Source organism: Petaurus breviceps, unplaced genomic scaffold, assembly GCF_028583685.1.
Source record: "Petaurus breviceps papuanus isolate PSGF00001 unplaced genomic scaffold, PetGlider_PUasm1.0 90895, whole genome shotgun sequence".
Classification (NCBI taxonomy): domain Eukaryota; kingdom Metazoa; phylum Chordata; class Mammalia; order Diprotodontia; family Petauridae; genus Petaurus; species Petaurus breviceps.
Window position 1 is genome coordinate 1,679,683 of NW_027187372.1, and position 24,467 is coordinate 1,704,149.

The 24,467-nt window shown below is 38.3% G+C and overlaps 1 pseudogene; it reads right to left on the reverse strand.

The window, feature by feature from the left end:
• Positions 1–1,101: 1,101 nt before the first annotated feature.
• On the reverse strand, positions 1,102–1,780 carry LOC138150856 (ATP synthase F(0) complex subunit C2, mitochondrial pseudogene; annotated as a pseudogene).
• Positions 1,781–24,467: the final 22,687 nt, after the last annotated feature.

The following is a 24,467-nucleotide window of genomic DNA, read 5'->3' on the forward strand; positions in this document are numbered from 1 at the left end:
GATCCAACAATTTTGTAGGACTTAGGATAAAAGGTGCTGTCCATTTTCAGAGAAAGAATTGGTAGAACCTGAATGCAGGTCAAAAATACTTTTTCTTTATTTTTCTCATGTTTTTTGTCTGCATTTTCTTTCACAGAATGAATTATATGAAAATGTATTTTGCATGACTACATATGTATAACCTATGTCAAATTGCTTGCCTTCTCAATGGGGGGGGTGGAGGAGAGGAAGAGAATCTGGAACTCAAAATTGGGGGGGGAAGAATGTTAAAATCATTTTTACATGTAATTGGGGAAAATAAAATCTTAAGTAAGATTTTTTTTTAAAGACTTGAGATATTGATTCAGCCTGTAAGGGTTCCAGAGTTGCAGGTTTTCCTGCATTATTATAGATATATTTATATGTAGCTATATTTCTTTTAAAAACTACATAGAAATAAAGGTCCAGAGCTGGCTACTTTATGTGATAATAGTTTGCCACGATCTAGGCAAATGAAACAGATAATAATATAGGGGAAAGGGGGATTCCAAATAGTCAGCTCATATTTAACATTGCAAAGAGTAGGTACTCAATGAATTCTTGTATGGATGAATGATTCTCTCAGTGTTTCACTTTCTTCATCTGTAAATACAAGAGATTGGATTGTATTATTATGAAGGCTTCATAATAGGTTGTTGAGCCAGAAGAGTTCAAACCCAACCTAGGACACTCATTAACTGTGTGACCCTGGGCAAGTCACTTAACCTCTGTCTGACTTAGTTTCTTCAACTGTAAAATGGGGATAATGACAGTGCCTACCTCACAGAGTAGGCTCTATATAGATATTTATTTCCTTCCACACCCTCTCCCACCTTACCGAGTGAATGAATTGATTCCAGCAGCCAAGTAGTTGGTGTCAACATTTGGTCAGATATGGAACTGGACACAAGGAGGTTGGCTATTACACTGAATGCTACTGATGTCTAGATTAGCAAATCTCACTGTTATGTGGACTTCAGTGTTCATAAGAAAAGAATATTTAAGCTGAGAAATAAAACTTTGAAGTGACCAGAAGCTGAATAGACCTACTTTTTTAAAAAGTTTCTGCTATATTTATTTGGTTTTTTTTTTCAGCTTATTACTACAGTATTTATTTGTCTTCCCTCTGTCAAACCCTGAACCCATGGCTTTCCCCAGGGCTACCTGGTAAGTTGGAGGTGGAGGTATACACAGGCTGGAAGAGACATGGAAGAACCAGGAGGACGAGGAGGAACATTCAGAAACGTAGGGGTAATAGAAATGGCTCCATCACATGGCGAAGAGGATGAGGAAGGCCACCATCAGGCAAAAGAGCCCCATGGCCTCAGACAGGGCAAAGCCCAAGATGGCGTAGGAAAAAAGCTGTTGCTTCAGGGAGGGGTTCCTGGCATAACCGATGATGAGACTTCCAAACACAGTCCCAATCCCAGCTCCAGAGCCAGCCACCCCCACAGTGGCAGCCCCAGCTCCAATAAATTTGGCTGCTGTGTCAATGTCCCTTGAGACAGCACCAGTTTGGAATCCACATCTGGGGACAAGAGAGGTCAAGGGACTTGATGCTGCCAAAATGCTGAGGTTCTCATCTGTCCGAACCTCTGGCCATTTTAGCACCACTGCAGACAGCGGTCTACTCAGCAGCTGAGAGCTGCTCCTTACAAGGGCAGGGGTAGAGATGAACTTGGCGCAGGCATACATTCTCAGGGGGTGAGGGGCAAAGCTGAAGAGCTGCCGGCAGAGCAGAGGAGACAGAGAGGGGCCTGCTATATTTATTTGTAACATATACAGTTTAGATGTCAGGTATTCCCTAATTCTTAATACACAACTCCCCATTGCCATCCTCTCCCACTTTACATGATCCTTGAATATGCTTTAATCTTTGCCATACAAAAGTCTTTGAAATTTAAGGAAAACAAAATATTATTGCCTTGTTCCCAGTAGTATTTGTTATCCATAACAACTTAATCATATTTATCAATACTTATACATTCTTGTGTCTGTTTTAGAAGTATTTAATGGGCTCTAACTATAACAGAAGGCCAGATTCAAGGGACAGCCTTATATGGAACCCATCCTAGTTGGAATATAGAATCAGAGTTGAGATTTATTGACCAGGATCCTGATCTACAGAAATTATCAGCATGTTCATTCTGTCTTTAGTTCAACTCAGAAATGGCAAATGGGAACCAGAAGTCAGGGGATTCCAGGAAAAGTAAAAGTAATAGATTGGCTTTCTCACTTAATTACTAAAGTTATTGACCTCTTCCAAAACCACCTGCCTGGACCTCATATAATAGAAGCTGCCCAACCACTGACTTCATAGTAAGAAAGACTATCTGGTCCTACTCTTCACTTTACAGATGAAGAAGGTGATAGAAAATTAAGGATTTTGCCTCAAATCAAACCAGATGGCAGTAAGTTGCAAAGACAGGATTTGAGTGCAGGTCTTCTTAGCCCAAATCCATACCCTTTCCACCAAATCTCACTGATTCTTCCCTAAAGTAAACATAGAGTGGAATAAACCTATATTCTGATACCTTAGGAGCCTAGGGACATTATATAGATGAGCTGCTCTGTCTTTGAAATTGAAAGAAGGCAGCTGGTATCCCCACCATATAGCATGAAATGAAGATTTGTAGGACAAATTCAACTTCGGTTCCCTAAGGCATGTCCTATATCTTATGTATATATGTTTAGAGCTGGAGATTTGGAAGTGTGGATAGAGGAAAAGGAGTAAGATAATGTCTCTGTGTTATGATCCACATATGAAAATAATAATAGTTAAAAATTTATGTAACACTTTAGTGTTTAAAAAGTTATATATGGCATATATGTGTCATATACATTAATTGTAAATGTGTATTATACATGACATAGATAAATAGATTATATTCTTATTTGGTGCTCACAACAGCCTTGTAAAGTAGGTGCTAATATTTATCCCCATTTTGCAGATGAGGGAACTGAGTGAGAGGGGTTGAACATCTTGCCCAGAGATTCAAAACTAGCAAGTATCTGAAGTTGAATTCATGTCCCCTACACCACTTAGCTGTTTATTTTACTGGATGTATGCTTACCTATCAGTGAATATTCAGATGTTGTTTGTCCTTGTTTTCAAAAGAGGACCAAAGACATCATGAGGTGATATCTTGATACGTGAGTGAATTGGATTTAAGTGAGACAGAGTTGCACAGTCATCAACCTCACTCTCTCTTCCAGAATCATCAAAAGTCCATTAGCAAGACAAAAGTCAGAATGACTGGCAATGACCTGGAATGCAGTGGATCACCTTGACATCTTTGATATCTGACCAAGCACTAAGCACTCTATAGCTCCTGCTTCAGGTGCTATTATAGCCACAGGACAAATTGTTCTCATCTACCCATTTGGTAGGAGGAAAGTCTTCACATGCTTGAGGTAGACATCTCCCTAGAGTGTCCAGATAAGTCCTATCCAAATGCAGATTAAAAAAATTTCTATTTACCTATCTGAAGATATTTCTGAGATAGGATTTGTTCATTTAGCTTTATTAGCTTCAAAAGGCAGCTAACATAATTTCCATTTGGATAGGGGTTGATATATTCTACTTAGGTCAGATCAAAAGGTTTTGAATGGTATTGCATGATTTTCCATAGTTAGGTAGGCTTTATCTGGATACATGTCATCCATGTAACTGGAAAATTACAGATTTCTGTGTGTCTAGTGGGTGAGAGGAAGGATATAAAATGTATTAGAAACTTACTAAGACAGTGCCTGTATGAGACTCAGAGTGAAACTAGCTAAATCTCACTACTAAAGGAAATATCCAATTAGCTGCTTAGGCATAAGTCTCCACCTTAAAGTCTGGTGCTATAAAAACAGAAGTATAAAGTGAGATTGCCTTATAGATGTATATGGCTAACTTACCAAAAGAAGATCTTATCTCTCTATTATCAGAGATTGGTGTCTTTTGCAAATACAGGCCAACTAATAGAAATATATAAGACCAAAAATAATTCTCCAATAGAAGAGTGATCAAAGGATAGGAACAAATAGTTCTCAGAAGAAAAATTGCAAACTATTAGCAATCAAATTAAAGAATCTTCCAAATCACTAATAATAAGAGAAATGGAAATTAAAACAACTCTAAGGTTTCACCTTACACCCAGCAAATTGGTAAAGATGACAAAAGATGGGAATAGCAGGTAATGGAGAGTTTGGGAAAGACAGGAACACTAATTCATTATTGGTGGAGCCGTGAAGTAGTGTAATCATTTTGGAAAACAATTTGGAATTATACAAACAAAGTGACTAAAATGCCCATAAATGCAGAGATTCTACTAGACTTATAAACTGTAATGGTCACTGATTTAAAAAAGTCCCCATGTATACCAGGGTATTTATAGCAGACTTTTTGTATGTGTGTGGTAGCAAAGAAATGGAAATAAGGTAGATACCCATCAACTGGGGAATGGCTAAGCAAATTGTTCTGTGTGAATATAATGGAATAACATCGTACTGTAAGAAACATCAAATATGTTGAATACAGAGAAGCACAGAAATCCATACATAAATTGATACAAAGTAAAGTAAGCAGAGCCAAGAAAAGAACATATACAATATCTACAAATGCAAAGTGAAAGAGCAGCCACTACAAAACAACTGAAAATGAATACTGTAAAATTACAAAGAACAGGCTTGACCCCAAAGAAGAAATATGAGAAGACAACTCCTCCTGACATGCTCATTAATATGTAGAGATGGGAAGTCCATGGGAATGGAACATTGCATTTATATACATATATATATATATATATATATATATATATATTGTTTGCCTTTGCTGATATCTTTTTATTTTCTTCCTCTCTTTAAAAAAAATGGTTGGTTTTTGTTGTTGTTGTGATATGTGATAGCTCTTTGGGAAGAGGAGATGGAGAGATAAAGGAAGAAATTTGTTGTTGCTGAATCATTTTAGTCATGTCTTGACTGTTTATGACCTCATTTGCACTTTTCTTGGCAAAGATGCTAGAGTGGTTTGCTATTTCCTTCTCTCCAACTCATTTTAAAGATAAGGAAACTGAGGCAAACAGGGTTAAATGACTTGCCCAGGGTCTCACAGCTAGTAAGTGTCTGAGGCCAAATTTGAACTCAGGAAGATGAGTCTTCCTGGCTTCAGGCTCAGCACTCTATCCACTGTGTTACCTAACAGCCCAGGAGAAATTTAGGTAATAGAAAAACAAAACATATCAATGAAATTTATTTTAAAGAAAATACAGACCAGTCTAATGCTATAAATAAACAGATAGAGAGATAAATAAATAGACAGACAGATAGATGATAGATAGATAGATAGATAGATGATAGATAGATAGATAGATAGATAGATAGATAGATAGATAGATAGATGGATGGATGGATGGATGGCTAGATAGATAAACGAAAGGTTATATAACTTGGTGAAGAATTTGCCACATTGATTGCAAGCAAATTGCTTCTCACCAGAATGCACACACTGGTGCTCTACCATACTGATGTCGATGCAGCAAAAGGGGGCTTGTTGAAAGTCTGGTCTTAGTCAGGAGAGGGGAAGGGCTTGTCATTGAGATTCATGTTGTTCTAGGGCTTCAACAGGTCAGAGGAATACACAAAGTCCTTACTGCAGTCTGGACAGTGACAAGGCTTTTCACCAGTATGGGTGTGACCATATCTGTGGTAATCTGAAGACCATGTATATACCTTTACACAGAATGGGCACTTAGAAGACCATTTACCTGGATACAGATACTAGTCCTACTATAGGGTTCCCTAGTGAGGGACCTTCCTACACAGTTCACAGGCAAAAGACTTAGCCCCACTGTGTGACTCAGTTTGATTCTGTGACTTACTAGACTTCTTGAAAGCTCTCCCATACTTCACACACTTATAGAGCTCTTCCTTGAGCTCTACTACTTGGGTCCCTACCTGTCTTATCTGGATGGACAAGGCTACTATAGGTTGTTATGCCACTGCCTTGCTGGGCTTAAGGTTCAGCCACCGGGTTGGTGACTACTTCCCCTAGGCCTGGATATACCAGTTGCCTCCTGCCTTGGTAGCACCCAGTGGAGAGTCTGCTAGGCATGGGTCTATACTTCCTTGAACATCACCATGGTTACTTCTACTCTTGCTATACTGAAATGCAAGATAGACAGGTTGCCAGAGGCTCTGACGTGGTTTGCTGGAGTGTCTTTATCTTCCCCAATGCAAGATGAATCCTCACAAATGTGCAGGCTTCCTCTAGACTCGTGCTGAAGGTGAAGAGGGCAGTAGCTTTCCATGCTGGACAAGCGTGTTGTCTCCCATGTATCCTTGCCTCACCCCTCCCGAAGTCAGCATTTCCACCCTGTGTCTGAAGGTTGACTATTATGTTTAGGATCTCAGTCACACACTGGTCTGAATGAGAAAGAAAGTAACATCGAAAACCTCTCCCTTCAAGAATGTGCCCATGGAAGGCAGAGCTGAGCTTTCATGACTCTCTTGTGAATTGTTTGTTGGGCAGTAATTATTGTTACTTCCCCCACCATCCTCCTCATTCTTTTCCTCCCCATCATCACCCTCACATTATAAATCCATAGTCATCTTCTTGCCTTCAATAGCTTTGTCAGCAAGCTTCTGCAGGGAAATTCTGATCCATCAAGGGTCTGGTTTGTTCCATATCCTATCACAGATTGACACTTGTGAAGGAGACCTGAGCCCATTCAAAAGTCTGAAATGACAAGAAGAAAGAAACAGGGTAAAGAAAACTATAGTAAATATTTGATACCATGTTGGTGGTCAGAAGGGAATTAGTCATTTACTCCAGCTCTTTGTCTTCATAAGGCATCCACAATGTGTTCATCATAAGACCACATATGAAATATATTTAAGACTGAGATATCTATATAGTCATTATGACTCATATCTTTCTTGGAATACCTCAAACATCTGTCCAACCCCAACACGGAGAAAGCCAATGAAACCCAGACAGAAAAACTCAAGGTCACATCCAAGGTCAGACCATGGTATCACATAGAAGGAAGTAGTTCAATTTAAACAAAAGATTTCATTCTTCCTATGAAATAAAAGGACAGAAATCTCTAAAAGACAGAACCACCTGGGGAGAGCCATAATCTATGCAGTAAGATCATGAATGAATTGCTCTGTGTGCCAATAATAAATTAAAGACTATGTTGTCCCAGAAAGATAAATACAGGCTCTACCTTAGGAAACTTACTTCATTATGAAATCCCAGCCTAGGAAGTAATGTAAAGAACCAAGAGGTAACAGGTAGGCAGAAAACAAAACCTTGTTATTATAGGATCACAAAATCTTCGAGTTGTAAGGAACCATTGAGTCTTACCTCCAACCCAGTATAGGAATCATTTCCAGTACCAATATGCCTGACAACCTGTGTTTTGTAACCTCACTGACAAAGAACTCATTACTGTATGAGTTAAAGGCAGCTGAGTGGTGCCATGGTGCATAGAGCACTAAGCCAGAACTAAGGAAGACCTGCACTCAAGCACGTCCTTAGTTACTAATTATCTGTGCAAAACTCACTAACCTTCTGTTTCCTTCAATTTCCACAACTATAAAATGGGGATCATAAAAACATCTATCTCAAAAAGTTGTTTTAGCACAGTTCTTGGCATGTATCGGGAGTGATGCTTATTCCCCTTTCTCCCCTTTAGGACCCTGGATCTAATCTGCATCTATTTCAGCAACTTTCATTTTACAGATAATATGTACCATTGTTACACATGTATTATCATAATTATTAGATTGTATTATGGGCATATATCAATATGTATTTATATTTTGTACAGATCATGTGTATGCAAAACTATGTTTATTCTTTTTGGTAGTGTAGAGAGAAACTCATTATAAATCAGCAAGAAATGAAGGAGAATAAAACAAGCTTGCAGAAAATATGTTACAAGATCCAATTAAGCCTGATTATCCAAGGGATGAAACTGAAGAACAACAAGCAGATGGTAAATGAAAAAGATCTGTCAATATTTCTATAACAAATTATTTTCTTCAATAATATATTGGAGTCATATTTAGTCTCTAATATCTATCAATTTATATGAAACTTTAAGGATTATGAAATACTTTCCAAATATTATCTCACTTGATCCTCACAACAATCCTGGAAAGGATTATCTCCATTTTATCAAAAAGGAAACTGAGGCAGACAGAGGTTAGGGGACTTGCCCAGGGTCACACATCTGGAAAGTGGTTTGGCTACATTTGAATTCAGGCCTGCCAACATTTTCTCCACTCTGTCTCTTGGCTGCCGCTTAAGAAAATTAAGATGGGAAAAGTGATTGGACTAGATTCAGTTAACATAAAAGAAATTTATGCAGCAGATGACACAGCTGTGTAATTTAGTGCTGTTAAATCTCAGGATATCTTAAAGAAAGTAAGGTACTAAACAATTGAAAATCATTTTGATCATTATTACTTCCCCAAACATCAAGATCTACCAACCCATATTTTTACCTTTTCACTTCTACACATTATTTATGATGTTCTTCCTAAATTTATGAAATTCCATCCTTGATAGAAATGTGAGAAAGATTTGTGAGAAATGAGACAGGATTTCTGAAATTATATTTTATAGCCAGACATATCTTTAGGCACACAGTTAACCAAAAGGAGCAGAGAATTCAAAATTCCACTTTGCTTGGTATTTCTTGAGTATGAAAAGACTTTTGACATGATAGATCAAAACTCAATTTTAAAACTTTTTTTCTCCTCCAATGAGGTGTTTCATACATGTGTGTATGTATGTACATACACATATACATATATATATACACATTACAGAAGAGAAAATATATTTAGTGATCCTCTATTACTATTAAATGAGATATAAAATCCAGCATGCTTACCGAAGGCTTTTTCTTCCATTGTCATGGAAGACATCCACCATAGAGGCCAAATGGAAGGAATCGGATTCCTAGTAGGTGATAAGGGCTATCAGGCCATTCAGTGCTGATTGCATCAAGCCCTGGAGCATTTCTGAGCAGTAGTATATCTATTGTCCAGGATATGAGAAGCAGTTAATGTCCAGTCTATAAAGATGGTTCATCAGTGTAGATATTTCAGAATGATAGGGCAAGTAGACAATAGTCTTGACCCTTGAATAGGAGGAAGAGAGCAGACTGGATAGTGTAAGGGAAATCAGATAATACTTTCAATCACTCCAAGCTTTTTCCTGAAACAAAAAGTCATTCTTTTGATACCAATATTCTTATAGTGATGGCATATGGCTACATAGTATGTGATATCTTAATATTCAAAGAATAAGGGAGGTAATAATCCCACTTGTGAGCAGTAGTAGGGTCTTCTGAACTCGCTAGTTTTGTAACCCAGAGCAAATCACTAAATCTCTTGCTCCCCAAGGAATGCTTTAATATTCTAAGTTACAGATGAGTTGATGATATTTCTTGGTAGAAGGAATGTCCGTACGAGAGCCTATTCCAATGGGGGAAAAAAGTCCCACTCTTTTTACAGGACCGTAGATCTAGAGTGGGAGAGGATCACAAAAGCCATCTGTTCTAACACCCTTATTTATCAGTAAAGGAAATTGAGGCCCAGGGCTATATCTTATGGTCCAATAGAACTTTCTAGTTCTTGGTTGGGTATGCTGGATTCATACTGAATGAAAGTTCAGTTCACATGTATGATTAATATCACATTGCTTAATTTCTCAATAGATTGGGGAGGAGGTAAGAGGAAGGGAGAAAATTTGGAACTCAGAAGTTTTTTTAATTGATATTAAAAATAAATAATAGAACTTTGCTCATATTCTTATCATCTCCTTTCAGACATAAAATATCTATATATACAAGATTCAAAGACTTGCTAGTAAAAGCTTGATAAACTCTCTCCATTGCTTTTATCCCCAGATAAGCAAGAGAAATCATTAGGACTTTTATTTGAACACATTAAACACAGGAAAGGTCTCACATGTTTTATAGATGTATATTGCTATCTTGGCCAGTAGAATCCCCTTTTTAAAAAATTTAATTATTTTTTTTACATTCCTTTTTTTTAAAGTTTTGAGTTGCAAATTCTCTCCCTTCCTCCTGCCCCTCCCCTCCTGATTGAGAAGGCAAGCAATGTGCTTTCAATTATATGTGTGAAATCATGCAAAACCTATGTCCATATTAGCTATGCTGCAAAAAGAAAAGCAGGAAAAATAAGAAAGTGAAAAAATATGCTAAAATCTGCATTCATATTTCACCAATTCTCTCTCACTGGAGGGGGGACAGCATTTTTCTTTCTGTTTTTTTTATTTCTTCCACTCAGTCTCTCTCTTTTTAAATTTGTTTTTAGTTTACATAATTAATTTCCACAAGATTTTGAGTTACAAATTTTCTCCCCATTTTTCCCCTACCCACCACCCCAAAACAGCGATCTCACTAAATATCCCCTCCCCCAATCTGCTCTCTCCCATATCTTCCCCCATTCCCCCTCTGACTTTCCAGTAGGGCATGGTGGATCTCTATGCCCCAGTGCCTGTGTATCTTTTTTCCCAGTTACATGTAAAATAATAATAATCATTATATATATATATATATATATATATATATATATTTAAACATTTGATTTTAAAACTTAGAATTCCAGATTCTTTCCCTTCCTCCCTCATCACCCACCCTTACTGGGAAGATAAGCAATTCAATATAGGTTGTACATGTGTAGCTATGCACAACATTTCCATAGTGGATATATTGTGTAAGACTGACTATATTTCCTTCCATCCTATCCCACCTCCCATTTGTTCTATTCTCTACTTTGATCCTGTCCCTTTTCAAAAGTGGGTGCTCCCAACTTCCCTCCCCCCCCAGCCTGCCCTCCCTTCCATAATCCCCCCTCTCATCCCCTTCCCCCCTACTCTTCTGTAGGGTGAGATACCCTATTTAGTGTGTATGTCATTCCCTCCCTAAGGCAAATTCAATAACAATAAGATTGACTCATTCCCTTTTGCCTTCCTGTTCTTCCCCTCCATTGTAACAGTTTCCCCTTGCATATATTCTATATGAGATAATTTACCCTATTCTGTCTCTCCCCATCTCCTCTCATTATATTTCTCTCTCACCTCTTAATTTCATCTTTTAAGTATCATCCCTTCATATTAAATTGGTCCTGTGCCCTCTATCTATATATACCTGTACACATATATACACACATTCACATATGTATTCATACACCTATATACCCTCCAATATAGATATATATATGTATGTGTGTGTGTGTGTGTGTGTGTATAGCTCCAAAGTTTGTTTAGAGTCATTTTTTACATGAATTGGAGGAGGTGGAAGTGGGAGCCATGTGGAAGTCCTGTTTTTACTCTGCCATTTTGACTCTGCCCCTCTGGGACAGCATTTTTCATCATGAATGCTTTGGGATTATCTTGGATTGTTGTACTGATCAGAGCAGCTAAGTCTTTCACAGTTGATTAACATCACAGTATTGCTATTACTGCATACAATGTTCTCTTGATTCTGTTCACTTTACTTTGCATCAGTTCATATAAGCCTTCCCAGGCTTTTCTGAAACCATCCTCATCATCATTTCTTATAGCACAATAGTATTCCGTCACAATCATATACCACATCTTGTTCAGGCATAGAATCCCTTTTTTATCTCTCCAGAGTTCTATATTGACCTGTGTCTAAAATCATCATATCATTCTTTCATAGCTATAGGACAGAATGTCTTGAGTAACAACAATTTCATTCTTATACCTCTGGTTGGATAATTTGTGGTCCATTATAGTAATCCATTCCATAACTCCAATTTCTGCAATTTTTTTTTCAACAACTAGGTCCCCTCTTGGGAACAACACTGAATTCCCAAGGGCCATGTTTCTGTTTCTTGGCCTTTATAAATTTTCAAAGACCGTCACCATATAGAACCTTTCATTTGAGGACAGTCAAAGTTTAGTCTGTCACCACAAAATTTATATTCACTGACAGCACATTCACTGGTTAGAAGTCCCAGACTCAAGGTGGCCAGGTAGCACAGCGAGTGGGAGCACCAGCCCCAGTGTTGGGATGACCTGGGGATCAAATCCGGGCTCAGACACTTAGCACCCACCCAGAAACACCTGGCCGTGTAACCTTGAGCAAGTTACTTAGCCCCCATTGCTTAGGGGCGGCCAGGTGTCTCAGTGAGTAAGAGCACCGGCTCCAGTGTCAGGATGACCTGGGGATTGAATCTGGGCTCAGATACTTAGCACCACACCCAGAAATAACTGGCCAGGTAACCTTGAGCAAGTTACTTAACCCCAATTGCCCTACAAAAGGCAAGAAAACAAAAGTTAGGAAGGGGACAGGTTATGAAGAGATTAAAATGTCAGAAAACTTTATATTTGACCTTAAGCAGAAGTAGGGAGCTAATGGAGATCTTTGAGCCAGGGGAATTACATAGTCAAGACATTTTTAAAAAATCATCTTGGTGCAGGGCGGCAGGTGGTGCAGTGAGTAAGAGCACCGGCCCAGAGTCGGGATGACCTGGGATGAAATCTGGGCTCAGATACTTAGCACTACACCCAGAAATAACTGGCCGTGCAACCTTGAGCAAGTTACTTAACCCCAATTGCTTTAAAAAAAAAAAATAAAGCAAGTCCCAGACTCTGGGCTACATTTTTTATGTCAATGACCCGGGTCGCTGTATGTCTCAGATCACTGTCTCCCTTTTTTTTTTTTAATATTACCAGTCCTTCCAACACACAAGAATTATGGGATATCACATCTGTATCTACATTAGTCTTCTCAAGATGGTATACAATTTACTCATAGCTGGCTAGTACAGTAACCCATCTCTGACAGGCAATATTCAAACTATTGATGACTAGAGTGCAAGTATTAGTGTTTTGCTATCTCACAGAGTCACAGAACTTGAGTTAAGATTTCAATGGTTATGCCCAAAGGGCTATAAAAATGTGCATACTCTTTGACCCAGCAATACCAGTTCTAGGTATTATTATATTATTATAATATATATTTATTTTATAATTTCTGATTTACAATATCCCAAGAGATCAAAAAAGTGGGAAAAGGACCCACATGTACAAAAATATTTATAGCAACTCTTTTTGTCATGGCTAAAAACTGGAAATTGAGGGGATACCCATCAATTGGGAAATGACTGAACAAGTTATAGTATATGAATGTAATGGAATACTATTGTGCTATAAGAAATGATAAACAGACTTCAGAAAAACCTAGAAAGACTCATATGATGCTGAGTGAAGCAAGAAGAACCAGGAGAACACTGTACATAGTGAAAGCCACAGTGTGTGATGACTGATTTTGATAGGCTTAGCCCTTCTCAGCAATGCAAAGACCTAAAACAATTCCAAAGGACTCATGACGGAAAATGCCATCCAGAGAAAGAACTGTGGGGACTGAATTTAGAGCAAAGAAGACTATTTTGTTTTCTGTTTTGTTTTCTTTCTCATCGATTCTCCTATTTGTTATCATTCTTCTATACAACGTGACTAATGTGAAAATAGGAATGTTTAATAGGAATGTATATGTAGAGCCTATATCAGACTGCATGCCATCTTGGGGAAGGAAGAGGGGAGAGAGGGGGAGTAAATTTAAAACCTATGGAAATTAATATTGAAAACTAAAAATAAATAAATTAACTAAAAAAAAAGGCTTCAGGGCAGCTAGGTGGCCCAGTGAGTGAAGTGGCTGGCCAGGAGTCAGGAGGACCTGAGTTCTATTCAGGCCTCAGGCACTTAACACCCACATACACAAAAAAAAAAAAAAAAAACCAAACTAGCTGTGTAACCTTGGGCAAGTTACTTAACCCCAATTGCCCTCCAAAAGGCAAAAAAAAACAAACAACAACAAAGACTTCAGCGGTCATCTAACATAATGCATACAAGAAATCAATCCCTACTCTAATATATTCAGCAAGTGGTTACCCAACCTCTTCTTTTTTTTTTTTTAATTAAGCAATTGGGGTTAAGTAACTTGCTCAAGGTTACACAGTCAGGTGTTTCTGGGTGGGTGCTAAGTGTCTGAGCCCGGGATTCGATCTCCAGGTCTTCTCAACACTAGAGCCAGTGCTCTTACTCTCTGTGCTACCTGGCCGCCCTACCCAACCTCTTCTTGAAAACCTTCAGAACCTGCTACCACTCGAGGCAGCCCATTCCAGTTTGCAACAACTCTAATTGTAAGGAAGATTTTCTTGACATTAAGCCTTTCTGCAACCATTGATCCTGGTTCTGTTCTCAGAAGACAAACAGAATAAGTCTAATCCTGTCTCCATTTGATATCCCTTTAAATAGAAGAAAGACATCTATAAAGTGTGTCTCCCTCCTTGAGTTTTCTCTTCTCCAGCTTAAACATACCCAGTTTCTTCACAGAATCTTCATCACATTGACTCAGACCTTTTATAATCCTGTTTTGTCTTCTTCTGGATTTGTCTAATCAAATTTGAGAATGAATTGTATTCACATAGCCTTGGAATTCATTAGTTACAGCCTACTTCAAAGCTAAGAACTTCAATTTATTTAAGGGATAATGAATCTCACCATCAGTCCTCTAGTAGAAAATGTAATAAGTTTCTGATACAATCCATTCTCCTGGCATAAAATTACTCCAAGCCCTGTGGGCTGGAAATAGTATGTAACTCAAAAGGCTTGCTCAAATCCACATAATTCAATCATTTGATTAAGTCCTTGAATGTCTGGTCATAACTCCTATACGAATGATCTGGAAAGAAAGCCAGAGGGCTCAAACCAGGTCATTCCCTTTTGTTCTTCTGCTCCCAATTCTTCTCAAACACTCCCTCTTCCCAAATGATATAAAGAATCTTTAGTGATGAAATTTCTGATAGTAATAGCCACCATATCACAACAAAGTCTTCAACTTTCAAAAATTATTTGGCATTTTGTTAGGCAAGACAATGAACCCTTTTCTCTTCTCAGAAAGGACTCATTCTTTGTTAAGTTACTATGTGACCTGACGGAGACTGTAGAACTGGCATTTAATTGACATCTTCAGAATAGTATCTTCCAAATGGTCTAGCATTAGCTCTTCCTTATACTCTTCTAAAATCTTTCCAAACATGGTGAGATTATTTAAATATACTCACACTTCTGGGAAGTTCATATCATCAACCACCTTTTTTTCTTGAGCCACTGAAAAGTGGCATATTATCTGAAATTTCTTTGGATATTAATTCAGACTCATAAAATTCTGCCAGAAAGATGAAGAAAACTATAGTAGAAGTAATATATCCTAAACTCTTCTTCCCCACACCCCTCCCCATTGAAAAACTCAAGGCTCAGCATGCTGAAGCTACTTCCTCAATGTCTAAATGCCAAGGGTCTGAGATACGTGGCTGGTGTTTCACAATGGGTAACTCAGGAAAGAAAACTTTGCTCAGCTGAATCAACTCAAGATGTCCTCTGTGCCTGACCTTGTTGAATATCTTCTTGCTCTGGCTAAAAAACAAAAACAAACAAAAAAAAAAACCTCTTTTTTTAACTGTTGAATGACCTCCAGGTGTTTTATTTTATTTCAAACCTAAACTGATTTTCTTCTTATTTTCCTCTGCCATTGGCATCTGATAGTTCACACTACACAAATCTAATGCATTTAATTTAATAGCATAACAAAGCGACAATGAAGACCTCACCTCCGTTTACACAAAGGTTATCACATAACCAGTAAGAGAAGGCACAAATAATGGAGTGTATGTAGCCAGAAAATATACATAAAGGATACATTTGTAGGGGGCATACATGTCCAGGGAACATGCATCTCTGTGTAAAATGAATGCAGGAACACGCATCTCAAAAACACATGTGACCAAGGGGAATATACCTGGGCAGTAAAATTCCTAATCCTAAAGCATCATTAGTGGTGGAACAAATCCTTTCCTGTTCCAGTGCTGCCTCCAATTCACTTCAGGTGTGAATCTAGACACTTGGGCTCCTTACTTCCCTACAAGGCACCTCTTAGTATTCTAAGGCTGAAAACTGTCATCCCTGATGAACTACCCTCTGCTACTTTCTGTTGGTACCTTCAGCAAGCTACTCCCTTCTCTCCAATGACATTTGCTAATCTTTAGCTAGGTGGCCTCTTCTCCCATATGGGAGGGATTTATCAGTCCTTTTATTCATAGCCCAATTAAACACATTAATGATTTCAGACTCCAGTCATAGAACTAGAGAAATCCTTTGATATTTAAGTTTGTCCATCTTCTTTAATCTAACTCTTATTTGAGTTATGGTTAGAAAATTTCCTATAACTTTTGCCATACCCCTTGGGTACTAACCTGGATTCCTGTAAATCATCACATGAGTTGCACTTAGCAAAATGACAAAGGTCCAGCAATGGTGAAGAGATTCTTTTCACTTTTTATCATGCCCACTCCTTATTCATGCAGATTACCTTGGGAGTAAAAAACTAAAAGGGGCTATACAACATCTAATAAATATTCCTTGGTTTCAATACTTGCTTGCCTGCCCAGTAGGATGGTAGGATGAAAGAGTAAAAGAAAGAAAACATCATAGGAAAATCCTAGATTTTAAAGTAGAAGGAAGATCATTTTAGCCCAATCTCTTCATTTCACAGATGAGCAAGCACAGAGAAATTAAGCATCTCCTAGAAAGATCTGATATCTCAGCTTCATAACAGTTACAGCAATTTCTCTAAAGATCTTGATTTTCAAGTTCACTTTCTCATTGGAATATTCACACCCAGAGATCATTTTGCAGTGGAAGACTATCAATCATTCCCACCTATCCTCCAATATCAAATTCACACATTGGGAAAAACTATGTCACCATGTGAAAGCTTCACTTAGATTCCAATTAGGATGGCCTTCACTTCTTTCCTGACCACCAAGAAGCTGGAGATTCTGAATTGACAATTGACAATTGAATTGGACAAATGTGGTATCACTCTGTTTTACACCCAGGACCACTCTTCAGGAGCTCATGTTGCAAGTTCATTGCCCGTGCTGTCTTCCAGGCCTATTTTTCATACATTCTTCTCTGGCATGTCCCCTATAAAACAAATGACTTTTAACATGTTCTGTTGTAGCACAGTATTAAGTAACTTTTTAGCTCTTCCATTTATATTACTCCCTTGAGGCTATATAGACCACACAATTTCCATTCCTTTTTGTTAGTTTCAAGATGGGCATAATGCAGAATAATGTTAAAACAAATAAGCAAGAACTACCTGGAGAAAACTGAGATACTGTGGCATACTATGAATAGGAATGGACTTCAGTTTCAGAAGATAGGGAGTTTGAATCCTGACCCAACCACTTCAGTCATTGGTGATTTTGGACAAGTCACTTTAATGTCTCTTGAGTCTACTTCCCTTATCTGCAAAATGCAGATGTTAGACTACATGACCTGAGATCTCTTTAAGATTTAAATGGATGCTCTTATGTCACCAAGCTATTTCAAACAACTGTTACACTAGAATAGGTTGCCCCAGAGGTAGGTAGTCATTTCTCTTCATTAAGAGCACCTGAATAACCACCTGTTCAGGAAGGTTACAGAGTGGAATTCTGTACAGTGAGGGATGGGCTGGACTCAAAGAACTCCCAGGTCCTTTTGTGTTGAGATGATGATTCTGCTACTGGTTGCAAAGGACTTGCCTTGGTTTATTTGTTTATCTGCCACAGAACCTTGCACACTACTACACTTAGGAAGTAGTCAATAAGTATTCGTTCATTGATCAATGGCTTCTCAGAGGAATCCAGGCTTTACAGATACACTATGGACTTGCACACTATGTATGTGGCTGTAGTTTCTAGAGTTCGATAGCTAGCTATAAAGGGTTGTATTTGAGGGGAGGAGTTTAAGGAAGGAGAGGAGATGACCCAGTAGTAGTTATGATCAACTCTCCTATACTTCCCTTCTCTAGGTGAGTGCTCTGTTTATATGAGCAGAAAGAAAGTTTTCCCAGAACTGTACATCAGGTGGCAGCATCAGCCTTTGGATTAGTAGAATATGATTCAAAGGCAAGCATGAAAAACAAGTTGTCTTTGGGGAAGGCAGTGTAAATTATAGCCTAAGAATGAACTGAACTCTTTCTAATGTCAGATTGGTGGCTGCCTAGAATCTGAGCAGTGGGGCACCAAAAGGCCAGGATACCATAGAAATCAGTAAATATTGATTGGTTTTATTTTTTCCTTAAAACAGTCCTCTCCTACAGTATTCTGTAGCTTGGAAGTCACCCCACCCACCCTCAAAACCTCTAATGGGTCAGATAACAGAATTGGGATATTAGCTCCAGGCTGCCTTAGTCCATCCGTACATTAACACAGGATTAGTGTAACAGATTAAGAATTTTCCAGAAGGTCTGTTATGGGACAAGTTGATTCCAATGAGAGGAAATGGCTGCAATAAGAAACTTTGGCTGTGGAAGGGGAGTAGTCTAAGGGCAATGGACCTGTCATGGCAGGTCTCCAATGAAAGGTGGTGAGTGGTGGGGGGGCAGGAGGGACAAGAATCAGAGGTAGAGGTTGAAGATGCAAGCACAGTCACTCCTTACTATTCCCCACCTAATAAAAAATTCTATAATAGGAAGTAAGGGAGAAAGAATCGGATTTCTTTGTTCCTATGCTGGGGTGTGGGGATACTTAAATCTAAAGACTCTGTAGACATCTCATTTCCTATTTCCCAACTCCCAGCTTCCACCAGCTCCTCAGGCACTTTCTTTTAAAAAAACCATGAAGTGGTGAATACCCAAATCCCAGCTTGCATATTAGCTTGCCTTTGGGGTCCCAAAGGTCCTAACTTTAAGTATAATAATAGGATTAATGATCTAACTGAACCTTTTGGCAAATATTTTGTCTAGCTATTCACCTGCTCTGGTGGATGAGAGTTTCAATCCCAGCAAGTCTGAGTAGCAGCTCTTCAGATATCCTATTGGCTGCCTGAGAAGATATCCTATTCAGATATCCTATTGCCTGCTCCTGAGTTTTCTCCATCCTGGGTGTGCCTTGCCCCTGCACCAGACCTACAAGCACATACCAGAATCAATACATTCCTTGTGCACTAAACCTTCTACTTCAACTTTGACCTCCACTTGGATCAATTACCAGATCTTCTCTACCCCATTACCCACTCCCATCCCAATCTACCACTCCAGCTGTTGTTCTCCAAGCTCTACTTTAGCCTTTGTTCTCAACTACCACTGGGAAAGTGAATGAACAACTGAAATAGCTTGGGAGTTGGGTTTCTTTAAATAATAATAATAATAGCTAATATATACATAGTGCTTTGCTTTATATGTTTGCATTTTACAATGTATTTACAATATATTTTACAAGTATTAATTCATTTTATCCTTACAACAATCCTGGATTATTTTGCAGATAAGTAAACTGAGGCAGATAGAAATTAAGTAACTTGTCCGGGGTCACACTGCTAGTATCTGGGGCCCAATTTTAACTTGGGTCTTCCTGACTCCAAGGACAGTGCTCCATCCATTGGGGTACCTGGCTGCCTCTTAGTAGTGATCCCAGGTGGGTTCTGAAGTTAAGGTGCATCTCCCTGTTAAATCAAGGATATGGGAGATGAAATGTTCTTCCATGAACTATATTTGCATGTAAGGTCAGTTGTGCTCCAAAAGCACCTGTAAAGCAGCAGTGTTTTTCCCAACAAGAATTTTCTTGGGAAGAGGCACCCTCTTATATGTGATCCTGCAGTATTAATATGAAGCATTGGGCTTGGGGTCAAAATACCTGCCATTTTTGTCATTTACAAACTTTGTGATCTTGACCAAATTATGTCACCTCTTTGAGCCTCAGTTTCCCTATTTGTAAAAAAAAAAAGTTTTAGAAAAGCAGGAATAGAATTTTGACCAGATTCTGACTAAGGCCCCTTCTAGCTCTAATAGCCTATGATTTTATGAAAACTTATCTGGTTTATAATGTTTTTTCCCAAAAGGTGAAGAATGTAGATCATATTTGATTCACTTAAAATATATAATACATTATGCTAGATACTAGATATATAAAGAAAAAAATAAAACAAGCTCTTCCCTCAAGAATCATCCATTTCACTGGAAAAAAACAAAGAGGTGTCATAGGTCAGTTCCCCCATCCTCAACTTCTTTTTGCCATAATGTATTATTGTAACCTGTATCCCAACATGGGTGGCATTTTCCCATGGGGCAATATTATAATTGAGATTTATGTTCCTAGCAAAGTTATTCAACATCCAATGAGTCATTTGTAGCTCACATGTCACTTCAATTTAGGCACAGTGTCCAGAAGTGGGGAGGTATTGGCTTCAATATGATATATCCTAATCAAACTACATCTGGAATATTGTGTTCAGCCTATGGCACCATACTCTAGGAAGGATTTTTTAAAGCAGGAACATAGTCAGAAGAAGACCTTTGGGTATATGTGATTTGAAAATCAATTGAAGGAAGGTGGGGGGGTGATTAATCTGAAGAATCAGAGACTTGAAAAGGAGTATTGCAGCTTCAGCTATTGTGGAAGAATGTCTAGACTCAATCTCCTTTGTCTCTGTGTACAGAACTAGAATCAACTGATAGACCTTCAACCATGAGTTTCATTGATCTTGAGCTAGAAGGCAACTTAGAGGGAGAGAGGCAAATTTGGGCATGATGTCAGGAAATACTTCCAACCAACTAGAGCTGTGCAAAGTAGAATGGCTCCCTTGAAAAGGAGAAGGTTCCCCTTTGTTGGAGGCAAAGGCTGGACAAGCTGAATATGACACCCAAGGGATTCATGTTTGATTAGTAGTTGGACTAAATGACTGTTGAGTTCACTTTTAACCCAGAAATTTGGTGATTCTATTAACTCTGGATTCAGATAGCTTGTACAAAGGTACAGAAATGAGAGAATATAGGGGAATAATAGATAATAAAGGTGGAAAAAGTAATTGACTAGTACCCTCAATGGAAATAGGGAAATTTGGTAGGATGAGTTTGCATGGAAAATTTCTGAGTTCTGTTTTGGATATGTTAAGTTGAAGATATCTAAGGGACATCCAGGTGGAGATAACCAGCAGGAATTTGTTCAAGCAGGAATGAAATTGATCAGAAAAATGAGGGCTTTATATGTAAATTCAGGAATCTACAAATAAATTCATAAAGACATTAAGAAGTAAAGATTAATTACAAAACTAGGACTGCCTTAATATAACAAGTGCCACTAGAGTTGTATAGAAATAAATGCTATCAGTTCATAGGAAGACAAGATGGTTGGGTTAGACATGGTCAGGTGGACTGCCTAAAGGAGATAGGAATTGAATTAGACCTGGAAGAATTTGAATTGATGGAAACACTGAAGTGTCTGCCTTGATTCTCTTCCTGCCATTTGATGTCTTCCCAGTCTTCTTCATGGGATTATAATCCTTCTTCCATCCTATAATTATAAGTGCACCACCCAAAAAATATACTGTTTCTAAGTCCTCTTCTCTCAACATTTTCTGACTTTGTGATTTCATTTACTCCTTTTACTATACATAAAGAGTGCTAGGCCTTTCCTAACTTTATAATCCAGCACCAGTATCTTCTCTGAGCTTCATTGCCCCCATCTCCAATTGCTTTAAAATATCTTCCCCAACACTTTAAACTCAACATATCCAAAACTAAACTCTTTCCCCCTAAATCTATTCTTCCCACCTATCCTTTTTCTAATGGTACCACTAATCCACTACTCAAAACTTTCTCACACAGCCTTCATAGCCAATCAGATCCTACATCCCAATCTATTGTTCATGTATCTACTGCAATTGCAGAACTCAAACAAAAAAAGGTGAAGAAAGGACTCTCCCTTTTTCTTATGTCGCAACTACCTGTATCTCCAGTCCCTCTCCACTATGCTGAGAGTTTCTAGCAACTAATTATAGGATCAAAGATTTAGAGCCAGTCACATAATCCAGTCCATTTTCATTTTATAGATGGGTAAACTGAGTCTCAAGAAAGCTAAGTGACTTGCCCAAGGTCACACAGGTTGTAAGTGGCAGAGCCAGGATTTAAAGTGAAACCTTCTACCTTCAAATTCGTTATTTCTGCTAAATCACGATGTTTGACTTTACCTACCCTATAGATTAATAGAAGGAAATGAAAGCATTCCTTTAAAACCGTACAGGGAAATTCTGGTTGGAAGCCTTAGATGTCTTTGAAGATATTTCTTAGGTCATCAATAAAGAATATCCTGTCAACTTCTTTGGGAAGAGGTTGTCCAAGTTGTTTCATTGTTCAAGAAACCTTAAATTATCTCTAGCACAGTATTCAGACTGTCCTGATTCCTTTCCTCTCACTCTCTTCTAAATTCTGCATCTGGTTTCTGAATACATCACTGAACTGAAATTGCTCTCTCCAAAGTTACAAATTATCTCTTATTCACCTCATTGAAAGGCCTTTTCTCACTCTCCAAAGCATCTGACACTGTTGTCTACCCAGCTTCTCCTTAATACTCTTCTCTGGATTTCCATGGCACTACTCCCTCTTGCTTCTCCTTCTCTATTGCCTGATGGCTCCTCAGTTTTCCTGGTTCTTCATCCTTGTCATACCTGCTAATTATGCATGTATATTAAGGCTCTGTCATAGGCCCACTTTATCTCCAGACTCAATGTTAGTGATTCAATTGGCTTCCTTGGCTTCAGTTTTCATCTCTTTGTACCTGGTTCCAAGCTCTATGTATCCAGTTATAAGCTCTCAACTGAACCCCCATTCAACATCATGTACTCTTTGTTGAACATTTCAAACAAGTCACATAGTCACTTCATATTCAACAGGCACAAAACAGAACTCATCTGTTCTCCAAAACCTATCCTTCTTCCAAACTTTCAATTGGTATTGAAGGCATCACCATCCTTTAAAATATTGGTCTTCAGGAACTTCCAATCAACTGTTTTCATTAAACCAATAGAGGTGGACTAGCTGTATCCAAAGTTCTTTTGGTACTGCCCTCCCTCCACAACTCCCTTGAATCTGACCACTTTGTATTTGGTTCAATTAATTCATTTTACATTTACTCTGTATGTACTTGTGTATGTACTGGTTGTCTCCCCCTTATGAAGGATTGTTTAATTCTTTGAACTTATATCCCAAGTCACTAATACATTGACTAGCCCAAAGTAGATACTTAAATGCTTGTCAATTGATTGATTCCATATCTAGCAATCCATGAATCTGTAGATGGTTTGTATTTTCCAAACTCCTTGCTGACCCTGTTCCATAATTCTAAACAGGTAGAACAGATAAGGACAAGAAGGCCAGGATATTAGAGGTGGAGTTAGATAGAACAAAAACCAAAAGCCAACCAAACCTATGAAATACATCTCAAGTCTGGGCTAGACAAAAGAGGTGAGTGGGATACCTCTGCCAGCTTCCTGCTGTGCCCAGGTTATGACCAAGGAATCACCAATAATTCTCAATTTCAATGAACAATACATCCAATGACCTCTTTTTTTTGCAATTGTATGTGATATGAAAGCATATTTACCCTTAATAAGCATTCACCTGGTGATTATGAGATTTAGTAAGATTTATGACAAAGCCCTGAAACCTGAGCCATTACACAACAATGTTTTCCTTCTGTGTTTCTTAAAACAGACAAATAATCTCCATTAATTGGCATTTCACATCAGTAATGTCTCTGTTTCAGGCATCAGCAAAGGTAACTTCATGAAAAATAGGTAATAAAGATCAGGTGGGCGTGCACATATCACCTCTTTTGCTTCACATATGTGACCTTGAATTGCAGTTGCTATAGCAACAACATTTTTGCAGGAGAAAAGTGTTGGAGGGACAACACTTGCAGTAAGGAAGGGGGTTGGGAAGTTAAGCACTTAAGCTGATTTTTCGAGCTCGTCTATCTCTTCTTATCCCCTCCTTTCCTTCTCTCCCACTTTTTCTCTCTCTTTGAAAAAAAAACCACCTTCCTAGAGAACAATGATATTCATCCTAATAATAACAACTTTTATTTGTAGCACCTTGCATCATCTAAAGTACTTCCAATTTTATTGTCTTCTGGTCCTATTTGTTCCTGACAATAACCTTACAAAGTACATGGGAGAGGCATTATTATCCCATTTTACTGATAAGGAAACTTTTCTAATTTGAGACTCATAACAGCACTGTCAGGAAGGTACTACAGGTATTATTACGTTCACCTTGTTGATGAAGAAACTGAGGCTCAAACAGGTTAAATGACCTGCTCTTGGCCACATAATTAGTCCATGTTTAAAAGTTGACTTGAACCCAATCTCCCTAATTCCAAGTTTAGTGCCCTACCCATCTTCATGGGATAAGAGCTTTTGAGATTTAAGAGATGATGTAAATAATGTCAATCAACCCTCCCCTCATTTTATAGATGAGAAAATTGAAGCCCAAAGAAGTTAAATGGATTGCCCGAGATTGCATAATAAGTGGCCGATTAAATTCTGGTCTTCAGACCTCAAGTCA